Source organism: Hevea brasiliensis, chromosome 15 (genome assembly GCF_030052815.1).
Source record: "Hevea brasiliensis isolate MT/VB/25A 57/8 chromosome 15, ASM3005281v1, whole genome shotgun sequence".
In the NCBI taxonomy this organism is placed as follows: domain Eukaryota; kingdom Viridiplantae; phylum Streptophyta; class Magnoliopsida; order Malpighiales; family Euphorbiaceae; genus Hevea; species Hevea brasiliensis.
The window spans coordinates 37281954-37299855 of NC_079507.1; the positions used below are offsets into that span (position 1 = coordinate 37281954).

The 17902-nt window shown below is 35.9% G+C and overlaps 1 non-coding gene across 1 annotated transcript; it reads right to left on the reverse strand.

The window, feature by feature from the left end:
• Positions 1-1113: 1113 nt before the first annotated feature.
• LOC131174307 (small nucleolar RNA R71) lies at positions 1114-1220 on the reverse strand. Its single transcript, XR_009144555.1, has one exon. It is a non-coding gene; the product is annotated as a small nucleolar RNA R71 (small nucleolar RNA).
• Positions 1221-17902: the final 16682 nt, after the last annotated feature.

The window sequence follows — 17902 nt, forward strand, 5'->3', positions numbered from 1 at the left end:
GAGATTTTGAACCTAGGAAATCTGATCTAGAGATAGGCTGATGACCTTTGTGGAGTTCCATAATTAATCAAAGATCTTAAGGGATTTTTTTAGGACTAATCACTAACGAAAGTATGGTTTAGCTCTAATTAAAACACACCTTAGGTGCCTTGAGAGAGGACCTAGGATATCTTAGGATTAATTTCCATCAAAGTGACGATTCTCAATCTAATGAATAGATAAGATTAAAACCCATAATAAGATTACAGTGTGAAATCTTAATTCTAGAATTGCTTCAATAGATAGTTTTATTTAAAGTTATTTTCAGCATCCAAAATAGATTTAATTCACTCTTCTTACATATCCGGTAGCCTAAACAGTCAGAATTATTGTGTAGCTTGATACTTGCTAACTAAATTCCTCGTGGGAGGATACTTCACTCATTACTTTATTACTTTTCAACGATCCGTGCACTTGCAGGGTTTAAAAACCAGCAAACAAGTTTTTAGAGCCATTGCCGGGGATTTTAGTTTTAGTAATATTAAGCTATAGGCAATTTAGCTGATTTAGGCATTAGTATTTATTATTTAGTTTTATTTAATTTATTTAATTTCTTTTATTTTCTCTCAGGCATTTGGTCTAGTGCATGACTAGAACAAAGCCAGAAAAAGAAAATTTGAACTTGGATCCCAAGATAGCTAAAACTCTGAAAGCAATCAGGAGAGAAAGGAGATACCAAGAACAAGATCAAAAAAATCCAGAAACTTCAATCATGGCTGACAACAACAACAACAGGCCAAGACTCTTGAAGGACTATGGAGCTCCATCTATACAAGGATTCCAACTAGTGTTACAAGATCCACAGTGGATGTCAATAATTTTGAATTAAAACCAGCATGACTCTAGATGATTCAACAGACCCAATTTGGGGGTTCACCAATAGAATATCCACATTATCACCTCTAATGCTTTCTTGGAGTCTCTAATCAAGCCATAAGACTCAGAGCATTTCCATTCTCCCTTCAAGATAGAGCAAGGAATTGGTTACTTTCTCAACCAGCTGGAACATTCATCAGTTAGGAAGACCTCTCACAAGCTTTTCTAGCAAGGTATTTCCCACCCACAAAGACTACAAAATTGAGGGTTGAACTCAATACCTTTAGGCAAAAGGAAGGTGAATCACTCTATGATGCATGGGAGAGATATAAAGACCTACAGAGAGAATGTCCACACTATGGCATAGAGGATTGGCTCCTGGTTCAGAACTTTTATAATGGGCTGCCCCCCTCTACAAGGAGCACACTAGATTCAGCTGCAGAAGGTGACCTGATGGAGAAAATAATGACCAAGCACTTGAACTTCTGGAGAGAGTCGAGTATCACGACTACGAGTGGTCAAATGAAAGGGGGAATAGAAGGAGAACAGCAGGGATGCTGGAAGTGGATGTCCTAAGCATGATAAATGCTCAATTCGACCAACTCACAAGAAGGCTTGATAGAATGCAAGCCAATGCTATAGGGATGAACAACCAACACTATGACAGCAGTAGAGAAGGATATTTGAATTCAGAATGTAACAACTTCAATGAACTCTCCACAGAACAGATGAACTATGTGAATAACGGAGGGAACTTCAACTAGAGGCAGCTCAACAATCCATATTCAAATACGTACAACCCTGGATGGAGGAACCACCCTAATTTCTCATGGTCCAATTCACAGAATCAGCCAATGAACAAACAGCAAGGATACAGACCACCAACACCCCTAGGATTTCAAAATAGGGGACCAAATCCTACACAGCCACCGCTACCTCCTCAGAACCAATAGCCTGAACCAAAGTCAACTATGGAATCCATGATGGAAGGCTTCCTAGTAGCCTAGCAACAACAGAATGAAATGATCAAACAGCTAGCTTCTAGGATGGACCAACTTGCTACCCACAACAATATGCTTGAAAATCAAATTGCTCAGCAGGCAAGTTCTTCAAGCAAGGCTGCTGGTAAATTGCCTAGCCAACTAGAGATGAACCCAAAGGAGCATTGTAAGGCAGTTACATTGAGGAGTGGAAGAGTGCTTGAACAGTCAGAAGAAGAACCACCAGAAAAAACCTTTGATAAATCTAAAAACCAAGCAAAGGAGAAAAAGGAAGAAGCCAAAAAGAACCAGGAAGAGGAAGCAAGAAAGAAAAAGAAACAACCGAAACCATATCACCCTCCTCTACCTTTTCCTCAGAGATTCCAGAAAGCCAAATTAAACAAGTAGTTTGGGAAGTTTTTAGAAGTTTTACAGAAACTCTACATCAACATTCCCTTCACTGAAGCACTTTTTCATGTGCCATCCTATACCAAATTTCTTAAGGAAATTTTGTCAAAGAAAAAAAAGATGGAAGACTATGAGACTGTTGCTCTCACAAAGGAATGCAGTGCCATACTACAAATAAATTGCCTCCAAAGCTGAAGGATCCAAGAAGCTTCTCTATACCTTATCTCATTGGCAATATAAAAATAAATAAGGCCCTCTGCGATCTTGGGGCAAGTGCAAGTCTAATGCCTCCATCAATATATCAAAAACTGGAAGTCAGCGAATTGAAGCCTAAAACAATTTCATTGCAATTGGCTTATCGCTCTTTTAAATATCCTATGGGCATCCTAAAGAACATCCCTATCAAGGTGGGCAAATTCTTCATCCCCGTTGACTTTGTTGTCTTAGAAATGGAAGAGGATGTCCAAATCCCTATCATCTTAGGAAGACCTTTCTTGGTAACTGCCGGAGCTATCATAGATGTCAAAATGGGCGGTTAACTCTCAAAGTAGGAGATGAAAAGGTGGAATTCAACCTATTTAGTGTAATGAAGCACAAACTTGAACTTGACGAATGCTTTAAGGTTGATATAATTGACAAGCAAGTTGAGGAGGAATTTCATAAAGAATATCCTAAAGATCCTCTTAAAGCATGCATTGTGCTCAACCACATAGCAGAGAATGAGAACACAAAAATTGCAGCTGGTGCACAATCCTCGATAGCAAATCCACCCCTACCATTGGCTCAAGTTTTCAAGGTAAAAGGGTTAAAGGAAGAATAACCCAGAGGAAAGCCGCAAGAAAACATTAAATAGGTAGAACTGAAACCTCTTCCCTCCATGCTAAGGTACACATTTTTAGACTCAAATTCTGAATATCCAATTATTAACAATGCTAGCTTATCCGAAATAGAAGAGGAAAAATTATTAAGGGTACTTAGGACCCATAGCAAAGCTATAGGGTATAAAATAGAAGACTTAAAGGGGATTAATCCTTCCATTTGCATGAATAGGATACCTATGGAAGAAAATAGTAAACCTACTATTAAACATCAAAGAAGGCTTAACCTAAACATGAAAGAAGTAGTTAAGAAATATATTCTAAAACTATTAGATGCTTGTATTATATACCCAATTTCTGATAGTAAATGGGTTAGTCCAGTACATGTAGTGCCTAAGAAGGCTGGGGCAACTGTCGTCCAGAATGCAAACAATGAACAGATCCCTACTAGGGTAGTCACTGGTTGGCAAATGTGCATAGATTATAGGAAATTGAATAGTGCCACCAGAAAAGACCATTTTCCTCTCCCTTTTATAAACCAAATGCTAGAAAGGCTAGTGAAATATTCTTACTTTTGTTATCTAGATGGGTATTCAGGATTTTTTAAATTCCTATTCACCCAGAAGACCAAGAAAATGCCACATTCACATGCTCCTATGGAACCTTTACATATAGAAGAATGCCTTTTGGTCTCTGTAATGCCCCTACCACTTTTCAAAAATACATGATGGCTATTTTTTCTGGTTATATTGAAAATATCATAGAAGTTTTTATGGATTATTTTTCTATTTATGGAACTACTTTTGATGATTGCCTAGCTAACTTATCCAAAGTGTTACAAAGATGTGAAGAATCAAACCTAGTCCTAAATTGGTAAAAATGCCATTTTATGATTAAGGAAGGTATAGTTCTTGGACATTTGATATTAGAAAGAGGAATTGAAGTTGACAAGGAAAAAATTGAAATCATTGAAAAGATGCCACCACCAACATCAGTCAAAGGAGTGCAAAGCTTTTTGGGACATGCAGGCTTCTACAGAAGATTCATTAAGGACTTCTCTAAAATATCTAAGCCACTTACCAACTTGTTAAGTCAAGATGTTCCCTTCAATTTTGATGAAAATTGCCTTATCTCCTTTAGCAGGATCAAAGAAGCCTTGATCTCAGCACCAATAATGCAACTGCCAGATTGGGAGCTACCATTTGAGGTGATGTGTGATGCAAGTGACTATGCAGTTGGAGCAGTACTTGGGCAAAGAAAGGATAAAAAGCTCCATGCCATTTATTACGCCAGCAAGACACTTGACGACACATAAATCAACTATGCTACCACAAAAAAGGAATTCCTAGCGGTAGTGTTTGCAATTGAGAAATTAGAATCCTAACTAATTGAATTGAAGGTCATTGTATTCACAGACCATGCTGCCATCCGGTACCTTTTGAACAAGAAGGAAGCAAAACCAAGGTTAATTCGATGGATTTTACTCCTGTAAGAATTTGACCTTGAAATCAAAAACAAAAAGGGATCTGAAAAAGTAGTAGCTGACCACCTCTCCAAACTGAAATTAGAAGACATAAGGGATATTGAAGATTTGCCAATTAATGATTCATTTCCTGATGAACAATTACTAGCATTCTCCCAAGCTCCATGGTATGCTAACTTTGTTAATTTGCTTGTATGCAGGGTATTGCCTCCCAACATGTCTTACCAGCAAAGGAAGAAATTACTGCATGATGTGTGATACTGCACATGGGAGGAACCTCTGCTGTACAAGAGATGTAATAACGAGCTGATAAGACAATGCATACTAGAGGAGGATATAGAGAGCATTCTTCAGCCTTACCACTCATCGTCATATGGAGGACACTTTGGCACCATAAAAACAGCAGCAAAGATTTTGCAAGCAGGGTTTTACTGGCCTAATCTGTTTAAGGATGTGAGATCCTTCTTGCTAGCTTGTGATCTATGCCAATGAACAAGTAATATTTTCAGATGGAATGAAATGCCACTGCACGGTATACTTGAGGTGGAGCTATTTGATGTGTGGGGGATAGACTTCATGGGCCCATTCCCCTTCTCCTTTGGAAATAAGTATATTTTAGTTAGTATAGATTATGTGTCAAAATGGGTAGAAGCAATAGCCACGCCAACTAACAATGCCAAAGTGTTCACAAAGTTCCTTAAGAAGAATATCTTCACAAGATTTAGCACGCCATGAGCAATAATCAATGATGGCGAAAGTCACTTTTACAACCAACAATTTGAAACTCTATTGAAGAAGTATGGAGTGACTCATAAAGTGGCCACACCTTATCATCCTCAAACTAGTGGTCAAGTAGAACTTCAAACAGGGAGCTGAAACAGATCCTATAGAAAACAGTAAACCACTCAAGGAAGGACTGGTCTCTGAAGTTAGATGATGCACTGTGGGCATACTGCACTGCATATAAAACTCCAATTGGCACAATACCCTTTTGGTTGGTTTATAGGAAATCATGACACCTCCTTGTCGAGCTTGAACATAGATCTTACTGGGCAATTCAAATCCTAAATTTTGACCTTAAAGCTGTTGGTTAAAAGAGACTCCTACAGCTCAATGAGTTGGACAAAATCAGGCAGGATGTGTATGAGAATGCCAAAACCTTCAAGGACAAAACCAAAAGATGGCACGATAAACGCATAAAAGAAAAGAAATAAAAGAAGGAGACCTTGTCCTACTCTTCAACTCTAAGTTAAAACTTTTTCCAGGGAAGCTGAGGTCATGATGGTCGGGACCCTTTAAGGTTATGCAAGTCTTCTCGCATGGAGTTGTAGAGATTTGGAGTGAAACCTTAGGAGTATTCAAAGTAAATGAGTAAAGGCTGAAACCATACTTTCAGGGAGAACCCATAGCGAAGGGAACCAACTGCACCTTCGACAACCCTCCAGACAGACCGTGAATAATGAGGGAACAGTCCAGGTAAAGACTATAAACAAGCGCTCTTTGGGAGGCAACCCAAAAATTTCTAAATTTTCTTTATATTTTAGCTCTTATTTTTGTTTTATGTTTGTTCATGTTTTATTTCATAAGTACCCCAAATCTCAATTCTGGGAAAACAAGGAACTGAAAACAATAGGAGCTCTGTGCTAATTTTTACATTCATTTCATTCATGGTAGTAGCATGAAATTTTAATACATAGAAAATTGGAAATCAAGAAAATTACACGGGTCATGTATAAGCTTTACACGCCCCGTGTAACCTTCTGGAACCACTGAACTACACTCGCATAAGCTCTAGAAAAGTACACGGCTTGACCCCGTGTAATATTACATGGAGCATGCTTTAGCAATGAAGAGGGAAATTTCAAGTTTGAGGGAGACAGAGAGTTACACGGATCCAAAATCCAATTTACACGGGCCGTGTAACTTAGCTAGCAATGACGCTTTCAGACAGGAAGTTACTCGGGTCCCAAAACTAGATTACACGGATCGTGTAACGTGGCTAGCAAAGTAACTTAGCGGTAAGAAGTTACACAGGTCCCCAAATGAATTTACATGGACCGTGTAATTTTACAGAAAGGGGAAATCTACAGCAGGAAGTTACACGGGCCAGACGGTCGGGACCCGTGTAGTGATACACACCCTGTGTATCATGTTGCAGACGCGATAACTGGGGTGCTAAAAACGCAAAACGAAGGGTCATAACGACGCTTTAAATTCACATAACTCCCATTAAACTCCCTCCCACTAAAAAACTCTTCCTCTCTAAGCTTCCTTCCCTTTAAAAACCCCTCAAATCTACTTTTCCCTCACAAAACCCTAGCCTTTTCCTCTCCCAAATCACCAATGGCACCTGCCAAGAGACCAGTGAGAAGAACGGGCTCCTCCTCATGGCAAGGAGCTAACTCCTCACCCTCACCTCCTCAGCCATCACCTCAACGCCCATGAACAGTAGTAGCCCCACCACAAGCCGCCCCACAACATTAACCACCACAACCCCAACAGCCGGCACAATCGGAATTCTCTATTACTCGAGGATTTCGTGATAACACCCATAGAGATCTATGTGCCCAGCTTAACAATCGAAGAATAATCTCCACAAAGTATATGTACTTCGGGCTACTGGAGCAAATAGGGCTACAAGAAGAAATCAATGGGCTCCTTGACAGCATTGGGTGGACCAGATTTGCCCAACTCCAATTCCCTGCCTACTGGGACACCACACTGGAGTTCCTTGGGAGTTTCAAGGCCACCTTATGGCCCACTGACAGGGAGGACAGGGGCAGGATTGAGTTTCAGCTCCTTGGTATCGATTGAGAAATAAGCATGGATGAGTTCAATGCCATCTTTGGATTTGACAACACCGGGCACCAGGAGATCCTGCAAAATCAGATGATCTACAAAAGTGTTGACTTCTGGCATTCCATAGCCCCGACCATGGAAGTCTACAACTCCAGCAAGTCAAAATCTATGAGTATCACCAGCCCTGCTTTGTGGTACATGCACAAGTTAGCCGCGCACACCATCATTGGCCGCGGTGATAGCTTAGGCATGGTGAATGCCAATGAGCTCTTCTTCCTTTGGTGTATGGTCACCAGGCAGCGTTGTAACATGGGATTCTTTCTATGCAACCACCTTCGCCGCCTGTCTCACCAGCTGATAGGGCATATAGTGCTTGGAGGCCTTATCACAGCCATCGTGCTCCTCTTCAGATTCATTCTAAGTCATTATAGGCTGCGCTCCATTCTGAGCACTGCCAAGATTGACCAGACCATCTGCATATCCATAGGGATATGTAAGAAGGTCAGCAACACCTGTTACCTGATTGACACTGAAGGGAATGTCATCCTAAGGAGAGACAAAGCAAAAGCAGAGCCTAATGAACCTTCACAACCACAAGAGGAAGCCCAAGAGCCACTCCATCATAAGTCTCCTGCCTGAGTGCCTCCTTACACACCACCAGCGTCGGACCCCATTCTTGCCTACCTTCAGCGAATGGAGACTACACTCAATAATAGAATGCAAGCACTTGAAGACAGTCTTTAGGAGGCTCACAACAAGCTTGACATGATTATAGAAAGACTTGATGAAGAGGACCATCATCCCCATTAGAGGCTTTTTAGAGTTAAGACTATAGGATAGTTTCCTCATGTAAATTTTTACTTATATGCCATAGTCCTACTCAATGCTCATAGCTTTTTGTCTGAACTTTCAAGTTTTTAATACATAATATGCTTTTTGATAATTTTGTGTACTATACCTTAATTTCGCATATTGTATTGCCATTGAGGACAATGTCAGATTTGAGTTTAGGGGTACAGATGCATTTCATGCATTGCATATCATCACATTTCATTACATTGCTTAATTATATCTATATCATACTTGTGTATCAAAAATCCATGAAATTTTGTAAATTTTGAACTTTTGAATTTCTTTTTTACTTAGAATTATAATCACAAATATTAATAAGCTTATAATTGGACTTCATGGGATTGAGGAATGAATGTATCTGGATAGGCAAAAAGGCTTTAATTTGTTGTCTGTGAAAAACTTAACCACTTTAGTGAAGCTAGACTAGTTAAACCCCTTCATAACTATTAATCTGTCACATTAAACTTGCAAAATCAAGAGAAAACCTTTAAAATACAAGCAAACCTAAAAATGCCTCACCAGCTCTAGAACATGTCTCTTAGACCTATCAAGGCGAAATCCTAGCAAATGCTTGATGAAGAGATGATTAAGGCATTCTTTCATTTAGCCCCATTAAGCCTTGAGCCACCCTTAGTCACTATATACCCCTTGCAGCCAACTTGAACTTATATTTTCACTGGTATAATTTTTCTTGCCTACCCACACATGTTTACCTATCCCCTAGCCTAAACACTCACCTCCACCTTTTGAGGAAGTCTAGTGTATAAAGGATAAGTATACCAAATGTAAAAGAAAACATGAGTGGAAGATGATAATACCAAGAAGAGTGCAAGTGTGCAATTAAAATCAAGGAAAAACTTGTCTTTCCAACCCAATAAAAGCAATGATTTTGGGGGAGAGGACAAAAGGGACATAAAAAAAAAGAAAAAAAAAAGAAGAGAGAAAAAGAGAGAGAGAAGAGAGTCCCAAAAATAAACATCATGACAGCATGCTTGGCACTATAAACCCTTCTTCCCCATGCAAAAATCAACAAAATAAACTTGGTATACTTAAGACCTTGTACATGAATGCTATCCTCATATTTGCATTCCCTAAAAACCTTTTATTGGCAACCAAATCATTATCCCTTTTAACCCCATTACAACCCTTCTGAAGACCTTTTGATCTTTTGAAAATTTGTGCTACATTAGTGGAGATAGGAAATTGGGATGTGCCTATGGAGTTGGAAGTAAATCATTCTCAGCAATTTTTATAATAGAGACAAAATTTGAAAGAGTAAGTATTTCTTAATTCTATCCTAATAAAACAGGTTATTTGTGACTTATTGATAGCCTTGCATAAAGGAGCAATTAGTTGAAACATCACAAAAGGGGGTGAGGTTTTAAGCAAGTAGCTATTGAAACAGTTATGCCTTAAAGGATGGGGATTGGTATGAAAGTTGAAGGAGTCCAATTATATGCATATCGAATTTATGGTTATGCTTCTGAGTTTTTCCCCTAACATGCATTTTAAAATGGAATTTCAAATTACTTGAGGATAAGCAAAAGTTTGAGTTTTGGGGTATTTGATACACTTGTATTATATAGATATTTTTAAATACATTTGTATAATATTTCATAGCATTTAGAAAAATAATCTCATACATAATCATCAATTTCACCAACTTTTGTAAATTCCATGGTCAAGCTCCGAATTTTAAGTTTTCTGTATGTTTCCAGGTGTTTTGAAGAAGTTCCATGGCATAGGAGCAAAGTAGAGAGCTTAGAAAGGCCAAAAGATTGAGAAGTGTTGTTGATACACCTTACACGGGTCATGTAAGCAAAGCCACAAAACCGTGTAACCTACTGCCAAGAGAAAGCCAAAGAACCAAGGAATAAACAAAGTACACAGGCCATGTACCATGACCCATGTAAAATATGGAGACTCGTGTAAGTCTCTGCCGAGCCAGTCTCAAAGAATTCCCCAAAGTACAAAAGTACACGGGCCATGTAATTAGGCCCGTGTAACTACCTAAGGTCCACGTAAAGTCCTGTCCCGATACAAGATACAATAATTTAAGCTCCATCAAGTTACACGGCCCTGGGCCGTGTAGTGACACACGAGCCATGTATCACCCGACAGCTAGTTTCCTGATTTGGCTCCAGCTCCAATTTTTGACAAAGAGAAGAGACTTCTAATGCTGTTAGGACTCTAAAAACCTAACCCTAGACATTGTATATAAATAGGAGCAGCAGAAAGCAGAAAAAAAAAAAAAAAAAAAAAAAAAAAAAAAAAAGAGGAAAAAGTCGGACAATATCACCTTCACTATTTTCACACAGCCATCTAGAAGAATAGTGCATCAGCATCAAGGAGGATCCCTCAACTAAAGTTCCATAAGATCAAAGCTGCAGATTCTCTTCAGTTCTTTTGTTCTATTTCTTTAAGCGAACATTTTATGTTCTTTTATTTTATTTCTATTATGTTTGTTAAACTCACCATGAGTGAGTAATTTCTTTATTCTGGAATTGGGAGAGTAACACTCGTAATTATTATTATGGATGAATACTGAGTTTTATTTATTAGATTTGAGTTTTGTTCTTTGATTCAATTTCTTGTGATCTTAATGCATGCTTTGTGTTAGTATCTACCTAGTATTGATTACAGATATTAATTGAATGACTGAAAGGTGAAGATTAATATTAAAATATCAAGATTTTAAACCTAGGAAATCTAATCTAGAGATGGGCAGATGACCTTTGTGGAGTTCCATAATTAATCAAAGATCTTAAGGGATTTTTTTTAGGACTAATCACCAACGAAAGTAGGATTTAGCTCTAATCAAAACACACTTTAGGTGCCTTGAGAGAGGACCTAGGATATCTTAGGATTAATTTCCATCAAAGTAACAATTCTTAATCCAATGAATAGACAAGATTAAAACACATAATAAGATTACAGTGTAAAATCTTAATTATGGAATTGCTTCAATAGATAGTTTTATTTAAAGTTATTTTCATTATCCAAAATAGATTTAATTCACTCTTCATACATATCCGGTAGCCTAAACAGTCAGAATTACTGTGTAGCTTGGTACTTGCTAACTAAATTCCTCGTGGGATGATACTTCACTCACTATTTTATTACTTGTTAGCGATCTGTGCACTTGCGGGATTAAAAAACCAGCAAACAGCCCTTAATGCTCATATGCCTTTCTTAATATATATATATATATATATATATATATATATATATGCTTTGCTACTATCTTGTGTTCATTGTTTTATCTTTATTTAACTTGCATAATATGTTGCCATTGAGGAAAATTCCAAATTTGAGTTTGGGGGTGCATTCATGCATTACATTTCATCTTTATCATTTTGCATTACTTTATTATACCTCTATCATACTTGTGTATCAATATCCAGAAAAATTTTTAAAAAAATTTGAAAATTTTTAAACTTTTTTAAGAATTTTTATCTTAGAACTATAACTAAAAACCTTAATAAGCTAATAATTGATCTCTCTTAGAAAGAGGAAAGAATGTAACTTGATAGGCAAAAAGACTTCAATATATTATTTGAAAAAAAATTTAATTGCCTAAGTGAAGTCAAACTAATTAAACCCCTTCATAGTTATTAGTCTGTCACATTGGACTTATAAAATTGGGAGAAATTTTCTAAAATATGAACAAACCTAAATATGCCTCACCAACCCTAGATCATGTCTCTTGGACCTATTAAGGTGAAATTCTAGCATATGCCTGATAGAGAGATGATTAAGGCATTCTTTGTTTATAAACTTATTATAGCCTTAATCAGCCAACAATAAGTTTTCACCCCTTATAGTCAATTTGAGCCTATATCTATTCCCTTGAATGATTTTTGATAACCCACAACATTACCTTAGCCCTTAGCCTAAACACTTATTCTACCCTATGAGAAAGCTAAAGTGCATAAGTGAAAGGTATGCTAGGTGTATACAAAGAGAGAAAATTGAAGGAACGGAAGCGTGAAAAACACAAGTTTATACCATTGAATTCAAAAATTTTCACCTAGGGTCACATGCATTATGCAAGATTTATTTTTATTTATTTGATTTCAATGATAAACAACATATTAAAACTCTTTTAATATGTTTTTGGATCTGTATTTTCCATTTAAGATTTTAAAATTAATCAGATTAATTTTAGAACCCTAGATTAAATCAAGAACGATTACACTAACCTCTTGATGCCTTTGAGATTCGTCTTCAGGACACCAGATGTTGTCCCTCTAGCTTGTCCACACCAAGAACACCTATGGCAGCCCTTGAACAGCTTCTAAAGCCTTTTCTATTAATTAGAAATTCAAGTTCTGCCTTTTAAAATATTAGAGATGTAAACAGGACACTAGAAACAATTTCTAGTGTTCTTAATTCAAGATATTGATGGCTAATCTCTTTGAATTGATGAGAGATGAAGAAGAATAGATGAAAAACCTCAAAGTGGCATGACAAAGGAGAGGAGTTGTTGCTGGTTATTTTTTCTTTTCATAACCACACTTAAATAGCTAGCTTAACACATTAAACCCTTGCCACTTGTCACCCTTTGATTAGCTCTAGGTTTAAGTGACCCAATCAAATTGTGCCAAGTGTCAAACCTATATTTAATCTTGACTTTAATCATCCTACATGATTAAAAAAAAAACATTTGGCAAGCTTATGTGTAATCCCATGTGTCACCATCTCATGGTGCCACGTGTCACACTGTGAAATGACCAAAATGCCCCTGTGTCTTAATTTTGAGTTCTTAACCCAAAATAATTATTTTTCTTCTTCTAATTAATTTATATCAAATATAAATTAATTAATTAATCTCTATTAATTAATTTCTCATTAATTAAATTCATATTTAAACACTTTAAATATAAATTTAATTTATACTACACATCCAATAATCTAGATTTGGTTTCAAGTCATGCTAGGGACTTTGCAATTTAATTGTAAATCAAACCTATTTAATTAATCAATTAAACTCTTTAATTAATTAATTAAATCATATTTAAATAGGTGATAACTTGTGTATATGTGTAACTTACTAGGCTCATTACTAATTGGCAATGAGACATGATATCAACTCTTAATATCATCAGAACTCTTTCTTACCATAAATGATTTCTCTAAATCATTTTATGAACCTCATAGACTATGGTTAACACCTAGCATAGCATGCCATGGCCACCCAATTAGTAATAAGGTTTACCTTAAATGAACCTATAATCATATGTTACCATGTACTAGAATCTCTCTATTATAAAATCCCAACTCAAGCTGGAGTCATGGTTTATGTCAAACTCCATTTGCTATGAATATTATGTTCTCTTTTAATTCTAGTTCTTGATTAAAAAGATTTTCTCATCAGAAACTCTTTTCTGAATAAATCTATCTGTCCTGGCCAGGAACTTGAAACATCAAGAACAATTAAATGAACATAGGATTTTATCTCTATTTACTTAGAGGAACAGATTCCATCTTGATCAACACCTACCTCCATATATAACTAGTAGGAGCCAACACATGCCCATATACCCATACATAGTATAAGTATGAAAGCAGTATCAAACTCAAACTACCTATATACAAGATAACTATGTTATCTCAGGTCTAAAGATTATATGCACTAATATGATTTATGACAAAACATTGACAAGAGTAAACTCCATGTGCTTGTCATAAGTGTCACTACTTATCATTTATAAGTGCCTATCATGTTTGTTATATGGCATGAGACTCACCATTCCATCTTATTTATATCTCATATAAATAACTTGGGAACAAACATGAATACAATCTTTCTGGATAAGTCATGTCCTTATTATGAAGTATCCTCGATTGTGAACCTATTTATGATACTTTGTGCTAGAAATATTGTCACTCATATTCTTAACAACTTAAGAATAATATTTCTAACAAAATATCAATGGACCTTTTCTATTACACATAAATATATTATGTAAACGGAAAAGTGAAAATGCCTTTTATTAATAAAATATATATAAGATACATACTAAATAATATGCTCTAGGGCATACTACTAACAAAAATATGGTAAGAGGGTGCAAAATTCAAAAAAGAAGTGCAAGTGTGTAATAAAAAGCATTTAAGAACTACCCTTCCAACCTATCAAAAACAAGGAGTTTGGGGGTAAGAAAAAAAAGGGATACAAATATCAAATTAAGAAAAACAAAAAAAGAACTAAAGTGAGCATCAAGCAAGCATACTTGGCACTAAAAACCAAATGCTCCTCCTTTCCATGCAAAAACAAAGAAAAATAAACGTAGTCTATTTAAAACCTTTGCACAATAGCAATTCTCATATTTATATTCCCTAAAACCTTTCATTGGCAGCCAAACCACTACCCTTTAGCCCCATTACAACCTTTTTAAAGACCTTTTGATCTTTTGAAAAGTGCATGCCATATTAATGGAGATAGAAAATTAAGGTATGCTTATTAAGTTGGAAATATATCACCTCACTTCATCACAATCATCCATATTAGAGGCAATCTTAGGAAAGTAAATATTTCTTAAATATATCCTAGTAAAATAGGTTATTTGTGACTTATTAATGCCTTACAAGTGGAATGATTGGTTGAAACTCCGTGAGGGGGATGAGATTCTAACAGGCAAATGTTGATGTCTCTATGCCTTGAGAGGTAGGGAAAATTGGTACGAAAGCTATAAAGAGTTTAATTATATGCAAGTTAAGTTTTTTGTTGTGTTTCTAAGAAAAAATCAAGTACCCTAATAAGTTTTCAAAGATTTTTTTTAGCTTGAGGACAAGCAAAAGTTCTAGTTTGAGGGTATTTGATACACTTGTATCATATAGGTATTTCAAGGCACTATTGTATTGCATTTCATCTCATTTAGGTAGTCAATTGCATGCATATTACTTAGTTTCATTAGTTTTAGTTAATTTTGTTAATCTCTGCTTAATTTCATATTTTCTACATCTTTTTAAGTGTTTTAAAGGAGATCTATGACATAAAAGTCAATTGGACAAGTTTGGGAAACAAAAAAAGCAAGAAGGGTTGCTGCATAACTGTAACACCCTCACTGTAGCAATTCCGTACATTCTACTGTTCCGATGAACAGTGTTGGTCTGAATAGCAAGAACGTCTGAAAAAATATTTAGACGAGAGTGAGGAATCATAAATAACTCAAATAATAATAAGAAAATTTTAGGAAAAATTTTAGAAATAAAATACAACCAAGTTAAATGAGTCGATGCCCTAGTGATGGGTAACCCAGTGGGAAGTTGCGGTCTTCACAGCTAGAAGCCCTAAACCCGGGGAAAAATTTATGAAATAATTTTTGAGACTCCAGAGAAGAGTCATTGAGGTTTCGATGGTATTATAATGCCAAGAAAATGCTTAGAAAAATTTTTAGATCGGTACAGATGATTTTGGCTCGATAAGCCAAACGGAGGGCATTTTGATCATTTCTTCTTCAGAGATAATTTTTGACTGACTTTTCCAGTTAAGTAAATAATTATTATGACATAAAATGTGAATAAATATTGCTAAAAATTTGATTAAAAATGAGTAGAAAAGAAAAGAAAAGAAAATGAAATAAAAGTCATATTTATGACATAAGCATGATGCAATTAAAGTATTTTCACCCAACCAAATTTTGACACATCATTATATACTACTTAAACATGAATAAAAGAAGATAAAAATTGAAAAAAAAAAAAAACAGCCACCTTCAACCTTGGGCAGCCGAATTTAGACAGAGAGAGAGAAGAGAAACCACCATTAAAGCACCCTTTCAAGCTTTGGTTAACCCACCAAATCACCTCAAAACCGTAGTTTGCCTTCACTAAAGTTAGTCCCTATACTAAGAGGAAGCTTTTGATTGTTACAAAGTGAAGAAATTCCAAGGTTTACATAAGTCAAGAATTGAATTACAAGAAGTTAGTGCCTAATATCATTATCTCTTTTGTTTAAAGTTTGATTTAGACTTAAGAAGAGTTGAAATTACTTGAAATAAAAAGACAATGATAAATTTGTGTAGAATTAAATTTTCAGTAGCTATGAGAATTGATAGGATTTTGATGACATGAAGGTTATACTTGTGGTTATAAGTGTTGATTAATAAGTAAATGTGATTAACATGTTGATTTACATGTGGTGTGCATAAATTGAGACTTTGATTAATTAGGGTTTGTGATGAATTGAGGGTTATGGTATTTTAATGTTAAGTGGAGTTTTAATGGTCAATTAGTGACCATTTGGCTGAGAATAATGAGGAATTGAAGTGAATTGTAGCTTGGGATTTGAGGTTGAGTGTGCTGCCATGAGTGACCTACAGGGCTGGGTGTGAGTCCACTAAGGTTGGACAGCTTTAACTTGAGTTGTGTAGGTTCAATTGGTGCAAGGCCAATTGAACAAGAAATTAGACACATAATGGCACAACTTTGATGAAAGAAACCAGTCTAGAAAACAAACTTAGGATGCCCTAAAAATTGACCAAATCCGGGTAGCACCAATCTGCCTGTGCAAAATGACCAAATAAACAGTGTTCATTTATTTGGCCATAACTCACTGTAGAAATGTCCAATTAACCTAAAATTTATATCAATAGAAAGATTAGACAATTTAGGACAACTTTTATGAGGGACATAACTTCAAATTTTAACCAAAACTTAATGAAATTGCCCACCAAACTCAGGACACCAAAATTGTCAGAATAGATTCTGCCCAGAAATTCTGGGTACTACCCTATCCAGCTAATTATGGTATTTAGGCCATAATTTGAGCTACAAAACTCCAAAAGGAGTGATTCAAAAAGGGAATTAAATATGACACATAAAGTAACAACTTTCATGAAGAGAATTTTGTCAAATTCCTACTGTACAAATGACCAATGGAGCAGTAACCTTAGTGCTTGAAATCTGAAAATTGTAAATAATCAACACTAAGCTTTGAAATGGTATTGGAAATCAATGCCAACAAAAATAAAATGCAAAATGTGGTATCTTGGTGAACTTAGACTTAACAAATCTATTATGAATTAAAAAGTCAACCTTTGAAGAGAAATGGTCAAGTGAATAGTAACCTCAATAATATTAATGCAAGGGACCAAAACTTAAATTGCAAATGATAAGTTATATAAATAGTGTAATGAATAAATGGATCATGTTAATGTATGAATGAGACATTAGTTCTCATTATTGTATAAAGGAAAAGTACTTTAAGTACAATGGTAAAGAAAGATAATTCATGTGAATTGCGATCATATGAATGATCAAATGAATGTATAAATTATAATTGGAATTTGTCATGAAATAATGAAGTCATAAAACACAATATGTTAACATTTATTGGTACTATGTGCCCATGTATTACCTAGACACGCATGTCAGATTAGATAGATTGGCATGCCAATAGGGTATTATTTTAGCAGTACTGCAAAAGGCTTTATGCCTGTATTCATGGCTTTATGCCTATATTCATAGCTTTATGCCTGTATTCATGGCTTTATGCCTGCACTCATGGCTTTTATGCCTAATTATGTGTTATCATGGCTTTTTAGCCATTTTGATTGCATACGTGGTTGATGTTCCGCGTCTCATGGTATGACGACCCGAGGCACTACGGTGTCCAGTACCAATGACCCGTTAAAGTTTAGTCAGCCTGTCATAGGTTACTTGGACAATGAAATTTGTTAAGAATAATGTAAATTAAATGA